We start from the raw sequence: 6,466 nt of genomic DNA on the forward strand, positions 1-6,466 counted from the left end.
CTTTCGGAGCTGGGAAAGTGTTGCGGGGTTTAAAACGGCGCTGCTCCTGAGGGTATGGTTTCCCCCAGAACGGGAGTAGCCCCTCCAAAAAAAACCGAAGGCATTTGAGGGAGAGTTTGAGTAGGGCTTTATTCACAGGAAAAAATGCGGCCCCGGCCCCCGCCCAAAGGAAAGACCCATCTTAAAAAAACATTTACTTTAAAGTGAACGAAAAAATTAGGGGGGCCCTGTTCTTTATCCCCCAACCGTCTTTTTTCCCTTTTTCCCCGGGTTTGGGCCCCAGCCATTGGCGGCCCTTTTGAACGATTTTTGGGGCCGGTGTGCACGACGGTGGGAACACGCTGCCACTTTGTGAAGCGTTTTGGCGGAAAAAACCCCACTTTCCGTTTGTGTTTTCCCCCCCGCGGGAGACAAAAAAAACCCGGGCCCCCTCCCCCTCCCCCCGGGTTTAGGGAAACCCCGGGCCGGGAGGCAAAAGTGGGCCCCCTTGGAGATTTCGTAGGAAGAAGTAGCACCCCAAAAAGCAAGTGGCCAGCCTGTGTAGGCACTGAAAACCACCCCAAATTTTTTAAATCAGCCGTTTACCCTGTCCTTTCTTAGTCCCGCCCCTTTTTCCCAAATTAGAGGGTTTTGGGAAGGGACCCCCAAACCAACCCCGGCGGCAATAAACCACCCTTTTCCCCCTTACAAGTTAGGTTAAATAGCGGGGGGCCCTACAAAAAACCAGTGAGGCATTAGGTTCGGGTTTCCCCAAACAAAACACACCCCAAGAGGGGGCGCCCAGCGTCCACCAAGGACGCATGAGAGGAGGAGATGGTTTTGAGGGGGGAAAAGGGCCCCAAAAGCGCAAGTGGAAGTAGGGAATTTGGGCATTTCGTGGCCCCCGTGACCCCATTTCAGCCCGGCCCCGGAAACCCCCCCACTTGGAGCGTCAGGATCACCCACCAGATTGAGCTCGCCATGCCGAAGAAATACGTGAGGAGGAAGACGATGGCGCAGCCTGTGTTCTTCAAGCCCTCGTGCACTAGCACGGGCACAGCTGCTTCTTCCAGGTCACAGGAGATGCGCTCGCGACCGACGGTCAGCCGCACGATGTAGGCCACGCTGTAGATGTTGCAACACATGCTGAGGAAAATAATAGGTCGTTCCGGGTAGGAAAACCGCGAGGAGTCCACTAGGAAGGTCAGGACGGTGAACGTGGTGGAGATGAAGCAGAGAACCGCCCACACTGCCATCCACACGTCGGTAAAGACTTTGGCCTGTCGCCGGTACAATCCGTGTCGTATCCGCACTGCAGTGAGCAGCTGCCGCTGCGCTTCACCCATGCATACTGCTCCACGCCGGCACCCAGCGCCATGCACTCCTCCTCCTGCGGCGGCATCGGCCGGACGGCGTGGAACGGCGGGTCCTCATCGCCCGGACCCTCCATGCACATGTGGTTCTGGTCGTTGGTGGGCGGGAACAGGCTGCAGTTCAAGAGCTCCGCCACACGAAACCAAACTCCTGCAGGACTGGAAGACACTTCCTCTTTACGACAACGACATGCTGCCGCACGGCCGTCGGATGGGAACCTTCTCCGTACACATGGGAACGTAGACGGAGCATAAGAAGAACTGCAAGAAAGCAAAGGCGGGAGAGAATCAGATATTTGCAAACACAAAATGTTGCTTGGAAAATCAGCAGAGCATCTAAATCCTCATAAGCTCAAGTCTGAGACGTGCACAAATTTGTGCTTTTCAGATGTTTTCTAGTATGCATGTTTTCAGAAGCTTTACAGGAGAAAAACATTGCTTTGTTGCATTAAATGTGCAAGGCGACGTGTTTGCATATCAATTTTTTTTCTTTTGAAATTGTTTTTCTAGTATTTGCATGTTTTCAAAGCTGTAAATGAGGAAAAAAAAACATCATTTGTTGCATTATATATGACAGATGGTCTGTATTGCATGTTTAAGAATCACAAATTTGTGCTTTTCAAAAGGCTGTAAAGGGAAAACACTGTTTTGTTGGACTATATATATGCAGATGGCACGTGTCGCATGTCTAAATGACACAAATTTGGGCTTTCAACTTGGTTTTTCTAGTATAGCGTGTTTTCTGAAGCTCTAAAGAGAAGAAAACATTGCTTTGCTGCATTATGCATGTGTTGCATGTCTGTTGGTATTTCTGAGTTTTGTATGTCATGGGTTTCCCTGCTGTGTGTACGCACGAGTGGGGAAATTCTGCGGTACAGGACTTTTGCTGTGGTCACATATGCTTGAAGAAATCAGCATTGTGGACTGAAAACATGCATCAGTATGCCATTTTCTATCTAAGAGCAGCGCTGGACAGAAGTGCTCTCGCTTTAAGAGGTTTGTGATAACCAGGCAGCATCTAAAGCAGCTTTAATCACGAGATTCTCCAGCAAACACACACGGGAATCCAAGTGGGAGGTTTCTCTCCGCGCTGAATCAATAAAACAACAACTGCCTCTGTCTTCAGTACCCCCCAACACACACACACACACTTATGACGACTTCATACTGTCCTCAAATTAATCAACTTAGAATTATGCTTAAGCTACTTTATGTATTATGAACACCTTTCACTAATGCAGACTGTTTTAAGGGTTTTACGGCAATAACAATTAAAATTCCAATAAAAACCAATTAAAAAAAGAAAAACACACTAAGTGTTTAAAGCCATTTATTATGACAGTGTGTGTGTGTGTGCACACTGTGTGTGTAGAGCCTGAGTACAGTCTATGATTGTGTGTGTGTGTGTGCAAATTCTGGGAAACATTACAAATTTGACCCAGATTTTTTTTTTTTACATTATTGTTTGTAACATTATTGGCACTAAATAATAACAACAATAAACAATAATATTATATTAATAATGATAATAATAATAAATTGTTGTTGTTGACATAAACATATAATAATGATAACCTTTATCACAATAATATGATTAATGATAATAACATTAATATTTATATTTGATATATTTCTATTTTGTAATTTATATAATAATATTTTATAATTAGATTATCATTAATATTATCGTTATCAATCATTATTATCTGAGTTCCTTTGTCACAATAATATGCTTAATTATTTTAATTTATAGTATTTCTTATAATAATTATAATTGTTTTCTTCTAATAACACACAATACTGTTACAAAGCTTCTACTATGTTGCTGCTTTAATATCACGTCAAGATTTTAAAATGTGCTGTGTGTTGTGTGGATGTGTGCGTGTGTGTGTGTGGTGTGTGGGTGTGAACCTCTCACCTTTCAGCTGGCTCGAGCAGCAGTTACCTGTAATAAATTTTGGTGTGAATGTGGCTCAGCTTTGCAGCTCGGCGTCGGACTGCAGCATCGCTCCGAACAGGCTCGGCATCTTGGTCCAATTGTATCCGAGAGATCCTGACACATGGAGTAGATGCGGATCGTGTAGCAGGGCATCTCCTCCCCCCTGTCCCCCCGAACGCGTTGCGCGAGCGCCCTGAACGCGAAAGGCCAGAAGAGCGAGCCGGGAGCCGAACTGTTTCCATGACATTATCGTAAAAAATCCCACCGATTCACGGAGCGCGAAGGCAAATCCAGCACGAGGCTTATCGGAGTTCAGACGCGCCTGGCCAAAAACTTCGAGCGAGTCCAGGTTAAAGAGCGAACCCAGCAATGTCTTCCCTGTTAGTCCCGGTCCCATGGAATAAACCTAACGAGCTTCCTTAGAGTCGCTGTGTCCAACAATAACAAATCCGGCCGTGGCTTCTGCGTGCTCCGGTATGGTCGTGGGGCGGGTTCTGCCCGCTGGAGGTCTAGGATTGAGACGGGACAGCTGTCCCAGGACCAGCGTCAGCCAATCAGAGCGCCAGCTTCGAGTATGGGGGGCGGGGCTTAGAGTATTGGGCCAATAACATCACAGAGAAAGTGAGGCCGCTCCTATTATTTCATCTTTACTACTCATTTCAGTTATTGTACTTTCATTTGTCATATTTCCCATAATTTGTCTAGAATAACTTGCGTATTTCAAATAAACCTTTTTTTTTTATTTATTACTGGACAATCACATCTTAATACTATGAAATAATTTTGTTACCTCTGTCAAATTTTTAACTCTAACAAGATTAAGCCATTTTAATACAAATAATTTACATTCTGATGTATGTTTACTGCGGCACATACCAAATGCAGGTCCCTGACTAAAAAAAACTAAAGTTATGAAAAACGCTATTTATGAATGTTGTCTGAAACGCTCTCTTAATGTTTTAAAAAGCGTATTCCTGGCCATGAAGAATGTTATAAGGGACATTTAATTCTTTTTGCACACATTGAGACAAGCTACATTTGAAAGAAACCGAGTAACATTTACACGGCCCAGCTAAGTTTACTATAAAAAGTGATCCATGCATAATGGTAAAAAAATAATGTTTTTGTGGATACCGCTTTGCAGAAAATTTCGAAAATCTTATGAATGAACGCTCTATTAACGTATTAGAAGAACATTGCGAGAACCTGCCAGACAGAACGTTGTGGAGAGAGCTGTTCCTGTTAGCTGGTTTGTCTTCTATTATCTTAATAAAGACAGTTATTGAGTGAAGTCCAGCAGGATCCAAACTCTGATTTAAAGCATCCGTGTGAAGAAACTTTCTTATCAGATCGAGATTTGGGGTCTGACCCCAGATTACAAGCTGCTAGATTGATGCTGCCTCCTCCCTCTGTTCTCGCTACCACTGGGCACTAACCATCAGGAATAAAACCCCCTGCCTCGCCACACGGACTGCTCCCAGCCCTCCCGCGGACCCCGGGCGGGCCGGAGGTCAGCAGTAATCAGCAGTTTTAAACGACAGATGGGGAAAAAGGAGACAAGCAGGCTGGTATCCGCGGAGCAGCTATTAAAATGGTAATGAGCTGATAGATTGTGCTGCAATGCTGCAGGATCCACTCATCCCAGCAGCCTTCTCAGTCGCCGCTTAGCTGATTGTCAGAGAATATTCTTAGCAATCAAGACGGTTGTAGAATGATAAACATGATGGCACAGTATGCAGTGTGTGCGACACAATAGTCTACTGAGAGACATTAGTATTTCAGTGTCGTTTAGTGAAGCCATAATGACTTTTAAATGAGCCTAATGTCTGGATGTGTGAAACATTAACTAATTCTGAGTCATTAGGAGTTAATGATTGCACTTCCAAAAAAATGCTTTAAATGTGCAAAAGAAATAAATCTGTGTCTCCGATATCAAGAGGGTTTTTATTAATCATACAACAGCATCAGCAACCAGTCAGTGATTAGGTTTTAAATGAGGTGATCTGATTTTCTCTTGCTCTCCCGACCTTTCATTCAGTCTATTCTCCCAAATGCATGCACATTAAATTTTGGAGGCCGCAATGTGAGACGGGAAAGAGCAATTGTATATTTTATTTTTACTAAGTAGTCATAGGTTAGCTTGAATAAAACAGGTAGACGCCTGTGTATGTCCTCATTCAAGATAAGCCCACGCATGTGTCGCAGCTGCTGTGGACAGACTCCAAGCTGAAACAGAAGGGAACGCTTTGAATCAACAAGATAAAAAAACTGTTTGTATTGTGTCTAATGAAAATAGCAGTGCTGTAGCAGGGTTAAAACTTCCCTGTTTAATAAGTACGGGAGCGTGGAGAAGCCGCAATTCCTTGGGCGCTTATTGGTGGCTGGGTACACACTTCATCTGAGTGTGTCATGGACACAAACTCTTAAGACTTATTTACTTAAAAACCCTTTGGGTTTTAACTAGGTTTACTGTTCTGTTGAATTATAACTGAAAACTTTATTGCACAGAAGTTGCAAGAGTTTTAATGGATTCTTTGGCTAGCACATATGTTGTTCTCATTTTTCACTTCAAATTCGTTAGGAGAAATAAAAACTAGACACACAGTCAATTGTGTCAGCATGTTGCTTTATGAGAAACAATTCGGATATTAGCGAATAGTTCACCAGAATGAAATTTATATTTCTGCTTGAAATTGTATCCTCTCTCAGATCTATCTGAGATCAGGATAAGATGCTTGTTTCTTCATCAGATTTGAGAGAAAGGTAGTCATTGCATCCAGTATGTCCAGCAATGAGAGGCTCTGCAAGTGACAGGGTGCCGTTCAGAATGCGAAAACCAAACAGTTAGCATAAAACCACCTGGCCACTAATCCCCACAAGTCCATCCACACCACTCCAGTCTCTGGAGAGTACATTGGAGAAGACTGCAGAGGCTGAGACAGTGAAGCAATGCCACCATTTCTCCAAATCTGATCCTAATCTTGCATGGCCTGAAGGTGAATAGATTTCAGCCAAATTTTCATTTTTGCCTTTTTAGTGAGATCTTTATTGTGTATTTGCGGCCTAAGTATGATGCAAAACACCCTTGGTGTTTGCAAACCAATCTGATAATCTCAGTCAAGCAGTCCGGGAAATCAAATCAGTTATTTTGTTGAAATCAACCAATTAAACAGCC

The 6,466-nt window shown here is 43.8% G+C and overlaps 1 pseudogene; it reads right to left on the minus strand.

Moving 5' to 3' along the window:
• Window positions 1-896: 896 nt before the first annotated feature.
• LOC122147819 lies at window positions 897-6,250 on the minus strand (annotated as a pseudogene).
• Window positions 6,251-6,466: the final 216 nt, after the last annotated feature.

The sequence above is a fragment of the Cyprinus carpio genome, chromosome A15 (genome assembly GCF_018340385.1).
Source record: "Cyprinus carpio isolate SPL01 chromosome A15, ASM1834038v1, whole genome shotgun sequence".
In the NCBI taxonomy this organism is placed as follows: domain Eukaryota; kingdom Metazoa; phylum Chordata; class Actinopteri; order Cypriniformes; family Cyprinidae; genus Cyprinus; species Cyprinus carpio.